This window comes from Lissotriton helveticus, chromosome 11, assembly GCF_964261635.1.
Source record: "Lissotriton helveticus chromosome 11, aLisHel1.1, whole genome shotgun sequence".
Taxonomy (NCBI): domain Eukaryota; kingdom Metazoa; phylum Chordata; class Amphibia; order Caudata; family Salamandridae; genus Lissotriton; species Lissotriton helveticus.
The window spans coordinates 622,579,949-622,600,585 of NC_136072.1; positions in this window are offsets into that span (position 1 = coordinate 622,579,949).

Genomic DNA, 20,637 nt, shown 5'->3' on the forward strand with positions numbered 1-20,637 from the left:
CGGTTTTACTTGTCACACCATGAAAGTACTAGAGATGTTTACGGGCCCACATTCAGAACATAGGGACTTTTAGCAAATGCATACAAAAATACTGTTTTAAATGCATATCTATGTGCGGCATGAGGGTGATAATCTGTGCTGACGGTACATCAAGGTCACCTGTGTGCTAATGCCACCTGGTTGACTCAAAAAGTGCATAGTAGGCATAAAATGCGCACAACAAGGCCGGCCACCTGCCATAGGCTTTTTGACCATGCAAGCAAGGCAGCAAGCAGGCAGTGTCTGGACTCCTTGCTCCACTGAAGAACCCCCCTGGCAAGACCAGCAACAGGAAAACTACATGGTTCACCGACGCCCTCAAAGACTCAAAGAAATCATGCCGCACTCTCGAAAAAACATGGCGCCACGAACGGACGACAAAAAACAAGACAGCCCTCAAGAACGCCACTCGCGAACACCACCAGCTGATCCGCACCACCAAAAGGACAACATTCAAAGAACGGCCAGACAACAACACCCACAACAGCAAGGAACTCATCAGCATCGTAAAAGAGCTCTCCAACCCCAATGCCAGAAACAACAACATCACACCATCACAAGACCTCTGCAACTCCCTCGCCACATTCTTCTACCGCAAGATTGCAGATATACACAACAGCTTTGACGCCCAGACTCCGCCTCCGCGCGTTGAGCTGAAATGCAAGAGCAGGCCCCCTCGGCACTCGTGGAGTGTGGAGGGCTGAGCTTTGGTGCACATGGCACTCGGGTTTGTGGTTTCTCGTACCCCAATGTACAACTGCGAGGGTACCTTGGTTGTCGAGCTGTTAGCAAAATGCAGGATGTCCAGGGTGTCTGGTTACACATCTCTCGTGTCTGCCATGGGTCTCAGCTTTGCGGTGGATGTGGGTCAGAGTCAGAGAAGTCTGGAAGTCCAGTTTCTGTGTCGCTGAGTCTTCGGGTTTTGGCGGGTGCATCGACAAAGCAGACCGGCAAGTTACTGGTGGTGCACAAGGGAGATCTCTTCAGTCTTCTAGTCGAAATAGATCGTCGAAGGTCCAAGAGTTCTGTATCAAAGTTTCGTTCCAGGATAATCTAAAGTCCTGGGGACACAGCTCCTATCTTTATACTAAGAAAATGGGCTGGATTACCTGCTAGGTTCCTCCTATGGGTGGACCTGGGAAGGGGGGGGTTACACCCCTTTCCCTTTGTCCAGTTTCAAGCCAGAGCGGGGCTGGAGTGACCCAGCAACTGATGTTAACCGGGCTATGCATAAAGCATCTTGTGTGCCCCAGGCAGTGTCTCAAAAAGCATCTGCTGATGCAGCCCTCCATGTTCCAATACACATCAGCCTGTCTGCGGAGGTGCTGGCACCTCCCTGGACAGGAAACTTATTGTCCATGCCTCCCCTGCCGGATTTTCGTCCAGCAACAGGAGGTCAGACTTGTGTCTGTAGCAGCAGCATTCATTTTGTAATGCTGGGGCTCTGTTTAACTTTAACCGGGTAAAGCAGGAACTTACATGTATTTTCCCTCTAGAAGGGTGGAATGCTACCCCCGCCACCAGAACTGGTGGGAGGGTAGTATTCAAAAGTGTTTGACACTTTACACAACATGTTTTGATAAAGCCAAACAAAAGTTAGCATTAACCGCGAGGGTTATAATGCACTTGAGGGTATATGGTATGGCTATATCATAGAACAGCTATAAGGAGATGGTTCCGAAAGCTGCAGAGGGGCTCAGCTCATGCTAGGGCGCCCTCTCACATAAAACCAAGCACTCTGCCTCCAGGATTGTCGAGGCCTACCATAGGAGTGACTTATAGGTGCATATGTGTCTATATATAAGGTAGATATAGATATACTATATGTAAGTAAGGGGTGATTACACCACCTTACCCAAGCTGAGTGATCAGCCTGTGATGTCAGTTTGGATGGCCAGCCAAGGGTGGCATAATACATGCTGCAGCCCCTGGTAGGCCTTGGATGCACCTATGCCCTGGGTACCTATGGTACCCTATACAGGGGCTCACAAAGGTGACCCAATACCAAATCAGGTATATACCTAAATTACATGGTATCAATTTAGTGAGAGAACATCTGGGCTGTGGGTCTGATTAGCAGGCCCACAGCCACACTAAAGTCGAAAAACCAGAAAATCACAGCAAAACGTGGGGGTGACCATAGGAAGCAGACCCTACTCTCCTACAGCCTGTACTCTGGGACAGGCTACTTGCTGAGGCAGAGGGTAGCCTCAACTTGGAGCCCGTTGCTCCTGGAATCAGCACGGGCCTGCCAGAGTGGTGACCGATGAGCCAGCGGAGGTCCCCTGGCTTTTTGAGAAGTCCGGGGCGCCAGGAAGACAACAAGAGGTGTTTCCGCACCTGCTGCGGTCCGCTGCGTGGAGGGAAGAAGGGCTTCACTGGCTGGTATTTACTTGCTATGTACGATCATGCCCTGCGCCCTCAGTGACATTTTGGGGCAGTGGAGGCCCGGTTAGGCGGCGGCCCGGAGACAAGAGGGGCATCTCCAGAGCGACGAGATCTGCCTTCTGATGGCAGGTGAGTGAGGGACATCCTCTGAGAGGAGGGGATGACAAAGAGGCCTTCCAGCGTGCATAAGGTATGTGCACTGGGCCTGGGAGATTCACCGTGTCGAATTTCAAGAGCCTGTGTTGGTGAGAGGCTCTATTGGGGGAGTTTGGAACGGTGCAAGCCCCAGATAGGGCTGTATGTGAGTCCTTGGGCTTGACTTCAATGATCATTTCCAGGTCAGTGTGGGAACGGGGGGTCACTTCCTCCTGCCTGCACATGCCCTGGGATGTCTGCCCTTCTGTGCTGCCATTTGAGTGAGTCCACCCGGGATTTGACTGTCTGGCATACTTGGCAATCTGATAACCTAGCTGTGGGGCTGCTGGTGATGGGAATTGTGGCTAATTCTTTCTCCTCCTGCTGTGACATTCTCATGTCTTGCTTGCATTCATTCTACGATTCTCCACCGCATGAGGAGTTCTCTCTTCCTTTTCCCATGCATACGCTGTAAAAAATCAGGCTCTCTCAATGATATGTTTACGGAACTGCTTGTGTGCATGCTTTCCCCCTCAAGGAAATGCTACTACATAAAGCTAGAGATACTCAGTCAGTACTTTTTCAGGGCCAGACATTGCATTTATTTCAGGACTTGTCTGCAATAACGCTTTAGGAGCGACAAGAGTTCAGGCCAAAGACGTTCTATCTTAGAGACAAAAGCATTCCGTACTCCTGGAGGTACCCCTTCAATATAATTTTTCAATGGGAGGGAAAGCTGTACCAGATTTGCTTCCTCAGAGAAGCTTGTGAACTGCTAAAGATCGAGAGCGACAGCTCAGCTTCTGCGGAGAGGACTATGAATGGGAAAAGATTCAACAAGCACCCGCGTTGGCAGAAGTCTGCGCCCACACGGGCACCCCTGATTAAGCCACAATTTCATGAGAGAGAGCCAAGTATTGGAGAGGCTAGTGGAGGAGATGCTGTCTCAGGATTCCTAGTGATGCTGCCAGGGCAGACTATTAGCATGCTCTTTCTTTGCAATCCGGGGGGAAAGCCGGGTTCCGGGGGTGGTGGAGTAGCAGGACGCTACTGTTCAGATCGATTGCTACAGTGGACCCCTTATGCCAATTCTCCTCTGGAAAGTCACCGATGACACTCAGCAGCGGGTTTTTCCAGGAACTTTGTCTTCTTTCATTGTTCTGTTTTCAGTTTTTTTTTTTGGTTTTAAGGGCACTCAAGAAGGTAATGCTTCTAAGCTGCAACAACAACATTTCCAGCTGTATGGGCCATTCTCAGGGGCACTTTGGGAGGTAAGGGTGGGCGTGCCCGATAGAACTGTGTGTGACAAATATACACTGTTGCAATGCCTCTCGGTACCCCAAGAGTAGTCATTCTTAATGTTAAAGGGCTTAACAAACCCATAAAAAGGCATGCCATTCTCACGTATCTAGCAGAGACAAAGGCTTAAATTTGCCTGATTCAGGAGAAGCATTTACTGGCAAGGGTTTGGCACCATATTAAAAATAGGGACTTTCCACACCAGTACTTTTCTTGCATGCCAAGCAATCCATCTTGGGTTGCACTTTTGGTTTCCCACTCCTTTAAGGGATTGGATAGCTCCAAGGTCACAGAAATAAGAGGCCGGATTCTGGTCTACAGGATACATATGGGGTCATACACACTGGTCTTAGGCTCTATGTATACCCCCAACGAGAGGCAGGAACAGTTTATTCGCAGAGCAGCAACAGATGCAATGACAGTGCAGGATCGATGGGTTATAATTGGTGGCAACTTTAACTTGGTCTTTGATAACAGCATGGACTGGTTTGCCGGCAGGGAGGGGGGCCGGAGTGGTCTTATTGGAGGGGATTCTTTGGTTGAAAAAGATGGGTCTGGTAGATCTGCGGCGGGACTGTCATACAACTACAAGGGACTATACATTTTATTCTCATGTACGCAAGTCTTATGCAAAGTATTTTGGGGGGATCTCACATGGTTCAGGAGGCTGTTACATTGTTTGGAATAGAGCAGTGGTCTCTTTGGGATCACTCAGAGGTTTTCCTTGACTTGGGGGCTCCTGGAGCAGAGAGTACGGTGCCTCCATGGCGGTTGCAAGAGACTCTCCTCCATAGACAGGCAGTAGTGGAGCAGATTCGGAAGGCAATATCGGATTTCCTCAGTGGTAATGATAGCCATGAGGTTCAGGTCACGTTATCTGGGATACATTAAAAGAGGTAATCAGAAGACAGTTTATTGCAGTATCAGTGGCAGACAATAAGCTATGAAGGAAAAATGAACACAACTCCAAAAACGGATAAAAGAGCTAGAACGCATTCACCACTGTATAAGGATCCCAAGAATATAGCGGCAACTGGAAGCTGTAGGTAAGCAGTTAGCAGGTCTGGATCTTGACAAGGCAGAATACTTCCTGCTTTGTCTTAAAGAATACTTCTATGTGGGGGGGGGGGCAAATGTGGGAGGTTTTTAGCCAATAAAGAACCAAGCTGGTGGGGTTACCTTTCTCTTTATTAAGGAAGGAGGTCTCCTTGAGGATGGTGGGTCATTTACCTCACATTTCGGAGAATTTTACGCTGACCTACTTATGGCAGAGGATCTACTGAAGGAGAACTCTGAACTTTATTTGCGTCACATGAATATTACTCGCCTAACTGCGCATCCACACCTCGGTACTCGAACACTCGATTTGGATCGAAGAGGTGGTATTTTCCATCTTGAGACAGAAGCTCCTGAAATCCACATGCCCGGATGGCTCTCAGTCACTGTTTTGTAAGACCTTTTGAACCATGCTAGCTCCCCTTCTTACTAGGGTATTTAACTCATTTCCAGGTCCTTCTACCATCCCACCCTCAATGTTGGATGCTTGGATCATAGTTATTACTAAGCCTGGGAAATACCTGCAGCAGTGTAGGTCATATAGGCCGAATTCCCTGCTTAATGTGGACACTAAGCTCTTCACTTGTATTTTGGTGGTACGTCTATATCTATTGATACCTGGATTGGTAGACCCTGATCAGGTGGGGTTTATTCCCCACCCACAATGTGCGGACAACACAAAAATAATCTTACACCTCATAGAAAAAGCCCATCGATCCCAGTGGGAGATTATGCTCTACTCTGTCAATACCGAAAAGGCATTTGACCCCGTTCACTGGCCATATCTGATAGAGCTGTTAAAAAACTTCAGCTTTGGGGAGAGATTTGGGTCCTGGGTGCTGAACAACTATTGGGAACCACACGCCTCAGTGAGGGTTAATGGTAGAAGTTCTGCTCCTTTTCCCATGCAAAGAGGTATGCGGCAGGGGTGCCCTCTGTTGCACCTGCTGTTAGCCCTCTACATTGAGCTTTTTGCCCAGAGGGTTAGAAACCACCCTGGTACTACCAAGGTACTCTTTGGGGGTGACGAACATGACATTACCTTATATGCAGACAATGTTTTGGTTGCCATCGATAATCCCAGGAAAGCCCTTCTGCCATTTTAGAAGAATTGTGCCAATTTGGGGAAGCTTTGGGTTTTCACATCAATTTGAACAAATCAGAGGCCATGAGCATTTCGGTGTCGTCTGACTCTATGGCCTCTATTGTCTGAAATCACTCGATACCATGGACGCCTGGCCCCCTTCCCTATCTCGGCATACAGCTGGCAGGCACACTAGAGGAAACAAGGACTCTAAACTAATGTACTCTTAATGGGCGGGTCCGAGCTGACTCAGTCCAATGGATGCTTTATACTCTCTCACTACAGGGCCATATTGTGGCATTGAAGAAAGTAGTACGTCCAAGAATTATCTTCCTCTTTCAGGTTCTCCCACTTCAACCACCTCAGAGGTGGAAAAAATCCCTACAAACGGTGCTACAATGTTTTGTTTGGGCTGATGGGTGGCCCAGTATGCGTCAGGAGTTGAGTTGGTGGCCCCAGAGGGTGAGGGGAATGGGTATCCCAAGCCTGCTCCACTATTATAACGCATCACAACTTAAATATTTGGTTGAATGGTCCTGGGCAGAATCTGAGAAACATTGCCCATCCCTGGACAGAGCGATGTCGGTCACCACTCTGTGGTGGATTGTGTTCTTGCCTTGTAATCACCGCCCAGTGGGTCTCTAAGTGTTTTCAATAACCATATCGCTCTTGAGAGTGTGAAATAACAAGGAACCCACCGTTGCCTCTTATCATTCCCATCTCCCCGGTGATGGGCAACCCAAACTTTTCTCTGGGCTTCGAGGGAGTGGCTTACAGGGTGGGGGAGGAAGTGGGATGTCATTCGATGCAACACTTCTTCGACATCGAGGGCCCTATACCCAGCCACGAGCTACCCTAGGATTATGCCATTCCTGAGAATGAGAGATTTCACTATCTCCAGATAAGACATTGGCTTAGGTATCCCTCAGTCAGGGAGGCTGTGAGGAGGCACCTAACGGTGTATGAAAAGTGACTTCTTACCAAGAATACACATAAACACTTGATCACAAATCTCTATGCAATACTGCTTGGCCCAGCCCCCGAAGCAGAGACGGCGAAGCAGGCTAGATGGGAATCGGAACTAGGCAGACAGCTGTACCCCAGGAAATGGCAGGATATATACTACAGAGCAGTACATACGGCTAGTAACATGGCCAGCAGGGAAGCTTCCATTAAGATTGTCACTTTTTGGTATTTACCCCCTGTCCACCTACATAGACGTAATCCAGAGCACAGTGCAGACTGTTGGAGGGGGGGCGTTACACCTGGGACTCTTCTGCATATTCTTTGGGACTGTCTCTGGCCAGCCAAATTTTGGGAGGAAATATTGAAGGATGTGGACACGTTCTTATAGACCCAATTGCCTAAATTTCCAGCGTGTACTTTTCTGGGCCTTCCCAACCCACTAACATTTCCACTTAAATCCTGCAGGGGTAAACAAATAGGCCTAGCATTGGGGGCAGAGCATCAGACAATCTTGGCTAATTGGGGTACTGAGAGAGTACCGACTCGCCAGGGTTGGCTTCATCTGATGTGGCATCTGCTGGGGATGGAGAAGATTACCTTGATGCTATCAGTACAAGCGGACTCTTATCAAAAGATCTTGGAGGCCTTTCATCTCACTCCTTTCTCAAGAGTTTACAGAACTGACCTGCCCTAGGTATATTAAATTACTTCACCTGGCTGACCCAACATTCACACCATCAATAATGGACTCATGTTAGTAAGCTGTAGTACATATGTCGTCATTATTAACATTTTTGATTATGTGTTCAGCGCCCATGGAGGGGAGGGGGGAGCATGGGAGCGTGGTGGAAGTTGCGGTTCGGTTAAATGTTGCTAATGCAAGCTCAGGAGTGTTCCCTCTTGCGGTCTTGTCTATGTCATTGATTTGTACTACCTTTGCATGGCAACAATAGTGCAGAGGCAGGCACAAATACCTAGCATGGCATCACAAGAGAAGACAAAGGAGGCTGTAGGGGGTAAAAGAAAAGAAAAATTCAGCGGAAAAGAATTGTAGGTCCTAATTGAGGAAATGGTCAAGACCCATGATCAATTATTCAATAAAAAAATCCTCCATGTACCAGAGTCAGAGAAAAGAAATATGTGGCTGGACATAAAAGCAAAAATCCACGCAGTAGAGGTCACACAGCTCTCCATTGCAGATTTACACAAGCGCTGGTATGATTTGTGGTCAACGGCAAAGGCAAAGGTAGCAAGCAGGCTTGCAGATGCCAAGAAGACTGGCGGATACCTAGAAGACTGACGCAGGACCATCTACCCAGCCTGCACCTACACCCCTTGAGAAATTGGTGGAGTTCATCAGTGGTGTTATGGACATCGACACCTCAGCATCCCCACCACCTGCCAAGGTAGGATTAATGCTAAACTATACTTGCCCCATAACTCACAAAAGGCACTCTTAGTAAGGTGAGAATAATTTTTTTTTTAAATCTCACTCCAGTCCACTTCTTGGCTACTACCCAGCAATGAATCATGGGAGATGTAGTCAGGTACACAAGATTAAACAAAAAAAAAACAAGTCTAGCAGCATAAGCGCAGTGACCAATAAACACACTGTATTTTGGTAGTTAAAATCCATTTTCATTGAAGTCCTAAATGTCACAAACCTACACACACATCATACTGAATTAGTTCTGTTACATTCACAGATACCCCAGCACCACAGGGTGACGACACAGCAACACATGAGCCATAGGAGACCCAGGAACAGGCAGGGAAGAAGAGACAGTCACCACAATGCCAAAACCTTCTGCACTAAAAACACGCAGGTACTCTGTATCCCCATTACAGGAGTTTGAGGTAGAAGGTGAAGACACCCAGGAAGAGCTGCAGTCGAGGCCAGATGAGCAGGCACAGACTCAAAATGACCAGCGTCACAAAACCTATCGCAGGAGTTGAACGGCAGGAGCACACAGTGCTGCTGAGGATGGACAAGACTCCTCTGTTGGTGCTGGGCTAGAGGGCACCATGGTGAAGGTGCAGCACCTGACATTAAAAAACATGCAGTCAATGCAAACCCAGCTAGTGTGTCTGAAAAATGACATGGTGGACATTAAGGACAGCATCAGGGAGTTGACCAACACAGTGGCAGAGGGCCAGAGGGCAAGTGCTGAAAGCCTCAGGGACATGACAGAAGCCATTAGAGACCTCTGTAACACCATACATAGGGCGCATACCTCCAAATGCAGGCAAAGTCACCACCTATTAGGCCGCTTGGACGGTTACATCAAGGCAATAAAGCGTCCGAGCAATGCCACAGCTGTTCTGTCCAGACACACTGTGGCCATGCAGGTGAAAATGGCCCACAGCAGTTCTGATGTAGCCATGATTGGTGCAGATCACCACTTCTGTAGAACAGTTAGAAACAGCAACTATAGCTGGAACAAGTGTACTGGGTGCAGCGTACCTCCAAACGCAGAGAAAGTCACCACCTATTAGGCTGCTTGGACGGTTTCACCAAGGCAATAAAGCGTCTGAGCAATGCAACAGCCGTCCTGTCCAGATGCACTGTGGCCATGCAGGTGAAAATCGCCCACTGCAGTTCTGATGTAGTCAGGGGATTGGTGCAGATCACCACTTCTGTAGAACAGTTACAAACAGCAACTATAGCTGGGACAAGTGTACTGGGTGCAGGGGACAGTGAGGATGTCTCCAGCCTCAGCAGCATCACTGCCCCGGTGACTGAGACCAGACGGGGGAGTGCGAGGCAAGATACAGCATCCGAGGGCTCATCAAGGGAGGCCAGTGTACACACTGACCGTTCCAGTGCTGTGACCGTAAAAAGTAGATAGTGATGTGACCAAGGCATGCCAATGGGTGAGGTAACCTGTTGCATGTGATGATCAGTGCAAAATGCTGTGAATGTTTATTTAAAATCCCATGTTTTCATACACATTTACTCACATTTAACATGATGACGGCTGTTTGCATACAGTTTACCTGAGATAAAGGTGAATAAAATAGAGTAGCAAAGAAGTCATGAAGCACATTGTCTCACCATTACTAACTTTAATAAAGTTTGGTGTTATTACGGCATGTCTCTGTCTGCCATCTGCTGCCTTTGCACCATCTGCTGCTCTGCAAGGTTGACGTGGTTCATCCTCTTCATTAAACTCTGAATCTCTCAAACCCAATGGTATGCCTTTGATTGTTGGAAGGTTGTGCAACATGGCACAAGTGGCCACAATTTTGCAACATATCTCCAGACTATACTGCAGTGAACCTCCACTTTTGTGTAGGCAACGGAACCTACTCTTCAGTAGGCCGAAGGTCCACAATATCACATTGCATGTAGACGTATGCACAGCCTTGTATTTCCTTTTACTTTGAGTTGCAGGAAGATTTAGCTATGGAGTGAGTATGAAGGAGCGATAGCATATGCGCTGTCACCTCCAGGGTAAAAGGCTATAGATTAGTCAGTGTACTGTTTCACCATATCCAGAGAGTCTACCAGAGTGTGTTACATGCATTTACCTAGTAGGTATCCTTCGCCAAATTCACCCCCAAGGAGACATGTGTATATACCACTGTGTCTGAGTATAAAAGAATTGCGCATACGGCCAGAGAATTTGGCACTATGTCAGTTATTATATGTGAGGCATTACATATGACCTGGGTGTTAATTGAATGAAAGTATTTCTCCTTCCTCAACATGTATTAATTACCTGAGGGAGGACAAATGGCTACAGGTGTACCATCAATGCACCCAGGTGCATGGGGGAATTGGGCTTTTTGGTAGAAATCTAATTTGGTCTGCTGCCATTCCTGTGGTGTAGTAGGGAATCTAATGTAATGGTGTATCCTCTGGACCACTGCGTCTAAGAAGGCTTTTGAAACAGCGCAAAAACTTTGGAAGACCACTGCTGCTGCTCCTGAACCTAGGCGGTGCAGTGAACATAGGACCTGCACATGTGTGGGAATGGCATTGGTCCTGCAAGAATGATGCTGCAGTAGTGGATGAAGTACACTGTAGCGGAGTCTAATATACATTTGTCATGGATTTCTTCCCCTGTCTGCTGAAACAGTGTTAGGCGCACACTAAAAATGCGTTCTTGTCTCCTCCTCCTTCTCTGTGCTGCTGCAAGAATCTTCATCCTCCTTGCTTTGACATACAGCACTGCCATTGTGAAATATTCTGAGGGCCTCTGGGCCTGCTTAAATAGTTTGCACCTGGTTACCACCTGATTGGAGTAGGTGGTAATTTGCACATGCAAAATTGTGAATATTGGACCATTCGCCATTTGCGATTCACATTTTTTGCGATATGCAATTTTGCAAATGCGAACCCTTCCATACATTGGGAAAGGCCCTTTTGCATTCGCAAACAGACGAATTTTTGCGAATCGCACCGTTTGCGAACACAAAATAGTTTCTTACATCTGGCCCTGTGTTCTTCATATTTGTGTCACCTGGCAGCATTATCACCATTTTAAGCACAGTCCAACGTTTGTCACATAAGCACCATGTATGCATGGCCACGTCGAACACTTACATCCCTCTCACCACCACTCTTAACAATCACATTCTGCACTTCATGGTCTTCAACCCTTACTCTGCAGTACACCATGCAGCAAATATGTTGGAAACTCTGAAGCAACACATTATGGAGGTGTGCTATTCCCTATCCCAATACATATATTTGATCTGCTTTATCTATCTGGATCTTAATCCAACAAATCAATAATTTTTACAAGACAGGAGATGGCCTTGCAATTAGCCGTAGTTCTAAGGGCATTTCACTCTGTCACAATCCAATTTCTGAAGCTCAAACAGTGTCAGGAATCTTCAAATTGCGGCAACTTGTACTCCTCTTGTGAGAGTTAAGTCCTGTGCCAAAATAAAACCAAATCGGGTAAATGTTTGGTTTCCTTACTCAGGGTAAAAAGACTCCTTTAATCTGTTGTGAATACTGTAAATTAGTAGAGAGTACATTATACATGTAATACTTCTTCTAAGATGGCCGACGCATGGGACATTCTGAGCGCTCATTCTAGAGTTACCGGTCTAGTGCACAAGGGAAGACCGAGCGTTACGAACTGCGCACTTCAACAAGTTCGTTTCTGAGGCAGCAGTCGGGTTCCGAGGCTCCGTATCTAACTTTCCAGTCAGGGGCCTGGAATTCCAAATTTAGGTCAAAGTTGGTTCGAGAGATAGCGAGTGTATTATACAATAGTTCTCTAGTTGTAAGTAATTAAATCCTCTGAGGAAGTTCGTTTATAGGAGTTCAGAGGAGAAAGTCAGCACCACAGAGGTTGTGCACAGAGGGACAATTAAGTCAGTCAGCAGTGACCAAAAGCGGAACATTCCGAAATTCAGAGTAAGAAGATTTTGTCTGCGCTTCCTGTTCACAGTCCAGCACAAGCTTCAGCCTACGAAGCATAGACAGTAAGACTGAGCATTGAGACTAAAAGCAGCGAATTGGCCTACCTTTCCTCCTTGCGCTTGCCCTTATTTTTTCCTTCCCCTTGTTCCTTCCTTGCACCCCTTTTGCGCGCTTAAGGAGTCCATTGGCCAAGAGAACTTGTTTAAAAAAAAAAAAAAACTGTGTTTCAAATAGAAGAGAACATTACATGAATCCAGTCAGAAACCCACATGAAGCTGCAGCGAGAGGCTTTTCAGGTATTACTGAGAAGACAGAGAACACAGTTCTTGAGATTCCTCAGGTAGTTAAGGTAGTAACAAAGTTCCTTACCTTGCAGAAAGAAAGGCCCTCAGCAAGATACTCCTAAACACAGAAGAGTAGCTAATTCCTTGAAGGTCACTGGTAGGATAAGTTTCTTTTACTCTATAAAGTGATTTCCTGATAAGTTGGGTTGTTGTTTATCTTTTCCCTCCTCTCTGTGCATTAGGCTTTACCTGAAAAAGACGGCTGACGCAATTTAGAAGTCACACAGCCCGTGCAGGTGGCCACAGAAGTTCAAGGTGTCTCTTCTTTCTTCCACTTCCCCTTTTCCCTTCATCTGGTGTTCTTTGCTCTCATGTAGCGGAGACACTGGAGGGAGGGCGATTGGGACTAGCTTCGATACTGCCTCTGCGAAGAGTTTGGAGCCTTCTGACAGTTTGAAGTGCCCACGTATTTTACTTCGCCCGGGCAGTATGGTTGAGGGAATGAATTTGAAGGCCTTGGGGGAGTTATTTCAAAGAGAGATAGTTGCAGTTCGTGAGGAAAATAAAAATTTGAAACTTGAACTGGTGGCATCTCGCCAGGAGACTAGAGTGTTGACTCAAAAGGTTGATGGGTTGGCTATGGGGAATCCCGTCCAAGTTACACCAGCTCCAAGTACTAGTAGTAGTTCAATTACCGATCCTAAGTCCGTTGCACAGGTCATTCATTCAGTCTCTCCTTTAATTCCATTAGCAGCTCCAGAAAGGTTTACAGGGGATCCACAAAAGGCCCAACTTTTTCTAACTCAATGTTCCTTACATTTTATGTGTCGTCCCACGCTCTTCCCTGATGCCCATGGCCTTTATTCTTTCTTATTTAGGTGGGGATGCAGCCAATTGGGCTATGCCTTTGATTAGTGAAGACGATCCCCTTCTTTGTGATTTTGACAAGTTTAAAAGTGAATTTCTTGAGAGGAGGAGCTACGCTAGCAACCAAGATGGCCGCATAAGCTCCCGGCTCCGTCGACCTCCGTCGCTGGCGGACCTATCCTGAAATTCATCCTGACCTCCCGCCCGACTCCCGTGTGTCTGAATCGTTGCTGAGCCCAGGGGGGCAATCCCGGAGCTTTTATCGCTCTTATTGATGAAGTTACACCGTCTTTAATTTTCGGGCCTACTCCAGTGTGTGAGCCGGGGCCTCGAGTACTGACCCAGCCGGGTTTCAGTTGAACAACATCGGCGGAGTCCGGTCTCACCGGAGTGAAACTTATTCTCGATCGTGGTGGTGGTCTTTGGTCCCGGCGAATACTAGACAGACGACGATGAGACGTGATTGCTACGGTGGGTGGGGGCCAGGTCCCGGGACCCTGTTGCATCCCTCGGGGTCCGCGGGTGGGGCCCCTGCTCGCGGCAACGGTGTAAAGAGCGCCAAGTCTGTAAGTCGCCCGTCGCCTCCGTCTATCCCGCTCCTGTCTGTTTCCCCGGAGTAGCCGGCCTCCGGGGTTGAGGACCTGCTTTGTTATCGTGCAAGCGGAGATGGATCGGACGATGTGTGGACCAACACTGGGGACCGTAATGGCCGCCATCGGGGCTCTTCACCTGCAAATGGAGGCTGCTCTCCACAAATTGACTGTAAGCATCGAGACTGTGTGTTTGAGACCGGACTCCAGCCCTGTGTCAGACCTGCAACATACGGTGACCCCCGCGAAGCTTGATCTAACTCGAGAGGAGAACCCCGAACATAATCTAAACCTGGTGCCATTTGTCTATGCACGACTACAGTGGTACGTTACTGGAGCCCCTGAACAACTAGCCAGATTAGCAGAGTCATCGCCCTCGCAGGACTCATTTCTTCCTTCGCTTCTGGAGACTTCCATTAATACTTTTTGGACTGACTTTCGTGTATCTGGTAGACTTCGAGACTTAATATTTTTGACCCTTTCAGGTTATATTGATCTCCTTTTTCTACAACGTTTTGACTCTTTTGCTACTATGTCGGTCCTACTGGATGGGGTTTGTAAGATGGATCGTAAGGGCCAGGGCTGAATTTGACTGTCTGAGTTCGGTACGGTGACTTTCCTTTAGCTCTGCTGGGTTGTATTCGTGAGCGTAGGGGCCAGATGGAAGTCTGATTGTCTGGGTTTGGTACAATGGCTATGTTCGAAAAGGGATTTGTCGCCTCTGTTGTGCCGGGGGTTGGGCGGGAAGGTCTTTTCTCTTTCTGTGACTCCCCTATCTGTTTGCTTATTAGTTTGCTTTAATTCGCTTAGTACGACGGTAGGGGATGTCTGCTTTTGGCGGGGGGGAGGGGAGTCCGGGAGCCCGTATCGTACTGTATGACATTTCCTCCTCCATCTTTTCCCTTCCTTGGGGTTTAGTTTAGTGGGCGACAGGCACGCTGCTAGTGGGGTTAGGTCGTAGCCATCTGCAGGGGTGCAGGGTGGGGGGCTGAGGGTTTTTTTTTTATTTTTCCTTCATTTTGTTCTATGGCCTTTCTTTTTCCCTTTTCCCTTCTTCACAAGAGATGTGGCATATTCTCCTGAGCCTTTTGTTCCTCATATCCGGGTGTCGAGTGTCCGATCTTCATATCCTGTATCCTGGGTGGGCGGGCTCCGCTGATGCGTGCTAAAGGTTATCTGTATCGTGTTGTTTTACCCCAGCTCTACGCTGGTATTGATGACTTTCAGATGCTTATAATTGTTGTGTATTTCCTCAATTCATTTGCCCGTTCACCACTACAATATGTTCCACCAAATGATACCCGATATGTACATTTCTACTCTTGTGTTATAATCAATAAAAATATATAAAAAATTATTTTTTTTTAAAGTGAATTTCTTAGAATTTTTGACAGGAGAAGGATTTCCCAGGCCACAGATAATGAGTTGCTGGAGTTGCGCCAGGGCACCAAGGATTTGATCACGTATCTCACTCAATTCAATAAACTTATTTTGGAGACCAATTGGCCTGAAGAGAAGAGAGCAGCCTTATTTTACAGAGGACTACGAGACAAAATCAAGGACACACTAGCGCAAGTACCTAATCGTCCGACTGAACTTTCAGCGTTGGTCGATTTGGTATTAGAATTGGATTTTCGCAATTCGGAGCGTAAGGGTGAGAAGAGGAAGGATTGGAGGGGCAGTTTTCCTCGATTTGATCGGTCTCGATCGGAGAAAGGATCCGGAAGTAGTTCTGATGTGGAACCGATGCAGATTGGGGCAGTAAGAGGACCGTTGAGTAAAGAAGAAAAAGATCAGAGACGTCAGAAAAAATTATGTTTATATTGCGGTGGCTCAGGTCATTTTGTGAAGGAATGCCCTAAGAGACCTAAAACTCCGTTTAAGGGAAACGAGATGAGCCATCAGTAGGCGGGGTCGCTCTGTTGGTGAAGGAGGACAAATCGGCTCCAGAACCTCATCTGATTTTGAATACTCTACAAACCATGACTCCTCATGTAATCCTTCATATGACTTTGAAGTTTCGTGAATTTCAGTTCTCCGGAGTGGCCATTATGTTGGATTCAGGAGCTACGGGCAATTTTTGCGATATCAAATATGCTCAAAGAATGGGAATCCGAGCTATTCGTAAAGAAAAACAAGAACCTGTTCGTGCTGTAGACGGAACAAATTTGACTTCAGGTCCTATCACCAGTCACACAGAAGAATTAACGCTAATTCAATTCGATGGACACTGGGAGATTTTGCAATTTAATTTAATTGACGCACCCCAGTTCCAATTAATTTTAGGGTTACCATGATTAACCACTCACAATCCGACAATCAACTGGGAGAACAGAACAGTCAGCATGCAATCTAAATTTTGCTCGGAACACTGTTATGGTCCACAAGATGCACAAGTGGAACCTTCGCAGGCATCCCTGCTTTCATTTGGAGACCAGTCAATTGGAGTAATTGCTTCTGGAGAAATTCCCAGTGAATATCGAGATTTGGAAGCAGTCTTCAGTGAACAAGAAGCGGAAAGTTTACCTCCTCATCGTTCATATGATTGCACTATAGATTTAGTACCTGGTGCCGTCCTTCCTTGCAGTAGAATTTATGCCCTAACAGAAGCAGAGAATGAACACCTCAAGGAGTATTTGGATCGATACCTTGCTAATGGATTTATCAGACCATCGCAGTCCCCAGTCTCTTCCCCTTTGTTTTTCATCCCAAAGAAGCAAGAAGGAAGTTTGAGAACAAGTATTGATTATCGTGCCCTGAATCAAGTGACAATCAAGAATAGATATCCATTACCCTTGATATCCGTCTTATTGGACCAAATTAAAGAAGCCCAAGTGTTTACTAAGCTTGATTTGCGTGGTGCTTATCACCTTATACGAATGAAGGAGGGGCATGAATGGAAGACGGCCTTCCGCACAAAATTCGGTCTTTTTGAATATTGTGTGATGCCTTTTGGGCTGCGTAATGCTCCTGCCGTTTTTCAACATTTCATAAATGACATCATGAGTGATTTGATTGATAACATCGCCATCATCTATTTGGATGATATTATAATCTACTCCAAGAATTTGCAGGACCATCCTAAACACGTTCGATTGGTCTTGGAGAGACTCCGAGCCCATCATTTGTTCGTGAAACTGGAGAAATGCGTTTTTCATGTGAATCAAGTGGAGTTTTTGGGATTTGTCATTTCTTCTCAGGGAATTACTATGGATCCTGGGAAGGTTCAAGCAGTGAAAAATTGGCCAGCTCCACATAACATCAAAGAGATTCAGAGATTTTTAGGATTCGCACATTTTTACAGATGATTTATTCAAGGATTTTCACAGCTACTTGCTCCTATAACGCGTTTGTTGAAGAAAGGAGTCAAGTTTGAATGGACCTCTGAGGCGGAAGAAGCATTTCAGGAACTGAAGAAGAAATTTGTGACCGCTCCTATTTTGCAACATGCTGATCTGGCTGAACCCTTTTTTGTTGAAGCTGATGCTTCTGACCAAGCCATTGGAGGAGTTCTTTCACAACGGCATCGGAGTACAGGGCAACTTCACCCGGTGGCTTATCGTTCCAGGAAATTGAATCCGGCTGAACTAAACTACACCATTACCGAAAAAGAGTTATTGGCGGTGAAGGATGCTTTTGAAAATTGGAGGCATTATTTGTTGGGAGCCAAACACACAGTAACCGTCTTCTCTGATCATAAGAATCTTCAATTTCTTAAGACGGCAAAGACTTTGACACCACAACAGCTTCGTTGGTCTCTTTACTTTGCGGATTTTGATTTTGTAATTACGTATCGTCCTGGTCCCACGAATGGGAAGGCAGATGCCTTGTCCCGTTTGAATACTGAAGAATATGAACATCCAGTGGAACCTCAATGCATCATTCCAGAAGCTAAGATTATTTGTACTCTCTCTTTAGACAACTTTCAAGAAGAGGTCCGGAAAAGTTTGACTCCAGAAGAAATCCAGAAGTGGGTCTCGTTAGGAAGTGACTGACATTGTCATCTGCAATTGCCTTATTTTAAAGAAACTTTATATCTTCCCACGTCAGACCTCCAGCAGAAGGCGTTACAAAGTTGTCATGATCACCCTTTAGCTGGACACAAAGGAATTTCAAAAACCTTGGACTTGGTGCAACGATATTTCTGGTGGCCTGGGTTGTCCGCTCATGTCAAACAATATGTGCAGTCTTGTGAGTTATGTGCACGTATTAAACCTAGTCGACAGGCTCCACAGGGATTGTTGCAACCTCTTCCCATCCCTCCTCATCCTTGGCATACCATCTCTATGGATCTCATTGTAGATCTGCCTGTGAGTAGGGGATATGATACCATTTTGGTTATTGTGGATACCTTCATGAAGATGAGTCACTTTATTCCTTTAACTGGCTCCCCTACTGCTCCAGAGTTAGCTCGAGTTTTCAGTGAAAGAATAGTCAGTCTGCATGGAGTTCCTAAGATTGTGGTGTCTGACCGTGGATCTCCGTTTATTTCTCACTTCTGGCAGGCTTACCTTAAGGGTTTGGGAATTGAGAGTAGATTGTCGACCAGTTATCATCCTGAGTCTGACGGTCAGACGGAAAGAATCAATCAAGAATTAGAGCAATACCTCCGATTGTTTCTTATGGATCGGGGGGGGGATTGGTCAGATTGGCTGTTGATGGCGGAGTTTGCCTGTAACAATGCTAAGAGTGCCTCTACTGGGTATTCCCCATTTTTCTTGAATTTTGGCCGCCACCCTAATCCCTTTGTTACCCAAGAAGATTTGGAGGTCCCTGCAGCAAAGAATTTGATTACTGACATCCACACTTTACATAAGTCTGCTGAACAAAATCTAATTAAAGCTAAGACTTCCTATAAAAGATGTGCAGATAAGCATAGACAGGCTGCTCCACAGTATCATGAGGGAGATCAGGTTTGGCTTTCTACTAAGAATCTTCACTTAAAAGGGAATAGGAAGTTCCAACCTAGGTTTGTGGGTCCCTATCCAGTGGAGAAGGTTTTGGGTCCAGTGACTGTAAAATTAAAACTACCAGCTAAGATAAGCACTCATCCCGTCTGTCATGTGTCCTTGTTGAAAAAGACTAAGCCTCAAATGAGGTTGAGTAAACCTCCCGGACCCTTAAAGATTCAAGGCCATTCTGAGTATGAAGTCAAAGACATTTTAGATTCTAAATTCAAGAAAGGAAGGCTTCATTATTTAGTGGATTGGCGGGGTTATGGTCCAGAAGAAAGATCCTGGGAACCAGTATCTCATGTTCATGCCCCACAACTAATTAAGAGATTTCATGCAAGAAAGCCACTCAAGCCTGGACCGATAAATCGGTCGTTAAGAGGGGGTACTGTCAGGAATCTTCAAATTGCGGCAACTTGTACTCCTCTTGTGAGAGTTAAGTCCTGTGCCAAAATAAAACCAAATCGGGTAAATGTTTGGTTTCCTTACTCAGGGTAAAAAGACTCCTTTAATCTGTTGTAAATACTGTAAATTAGTAGAGAGTACATTATACATGTAATACTTCTTCTAAGATGGCCGACGCATGGGACATTCTGAGCGTTCATTCTAGAGTTACCGGTCTAGTGCACAAGGGAAGACCGAGCGTTACGAACTGCGCACTTCAACGAGTTCGTTTCTGAGGCAGCAGTCGGGTTCCGAGGCTCCGTATCTAACTTTCCAGTCAGGGGCCTGGAATTCCGAATTTAGGTCAAAGTTGGTTCGAGAGATAGCGAGTGTATTATACAATAGTTCTCTAGTTGTAAGTAATTAAATCCTCTGAGGAAGTTCGTTTATAGGAGTTCAGAGGAGAAAGTCAGCACCACAGAGGTTGTGCACAGAGGGACAATTAACGTCAGTCAGCAGCAACCAAAAGCGGAACATTCCGAAATTCAGAGTAAGAAGATTTTGTCTGCGCTTCCTGTTCAGAGTCCAGCACAAGCTTCAGCCTACGAAGCATAGACAGTAAGACGAGCATTGAGACTAAAAGCAGCGAATTGGCCTACCTTTCCTCCTTGCGCTTGCCCTTATTTTTTCCTTCCCCTTGTTCCTTCCTTGCACCCCTTTTGCGCGCTTAAGGAGTCCATTGGCCAAGAGAACTTGTTTAAAAAAAAAAAAAAAAGACTGCGTTTCAAATAAAAGAGAACATTACATGAATCCAGTCAGAAACCCACATGAAGCTGCAGCGAGAGGCTTTTCAGGTATTACTGAGTAGACCGAGAACACAGTTCTTGAGATTCCTCAGATAGTTAAGGTAGTAACAAAGTTCCTTACCTCTCAGAAAGAAAGGCCCTCAGCAAGATACTCCTAAACACAGAAGAGTAGCTAATTCCTTGAAGGTCACTGGTAGGATAAGTTTCTTTTACTCTATAAAGTGATTTCCTGATAAGGTGGGTTGTTGTTTATCTTTTCCCTCCTCTCTGTGCATTAGGCTTTACCTGAATAAGACGGCTGACGCAATTTAGAAGTCACACGGCCCGTGCAGGTGGCCACAGAAGTTCAAGGTGTCTCTTCTTTCTTCCACTTCCCCTTTTCCCTTCATCTGGTGTTCTTTGCTCTC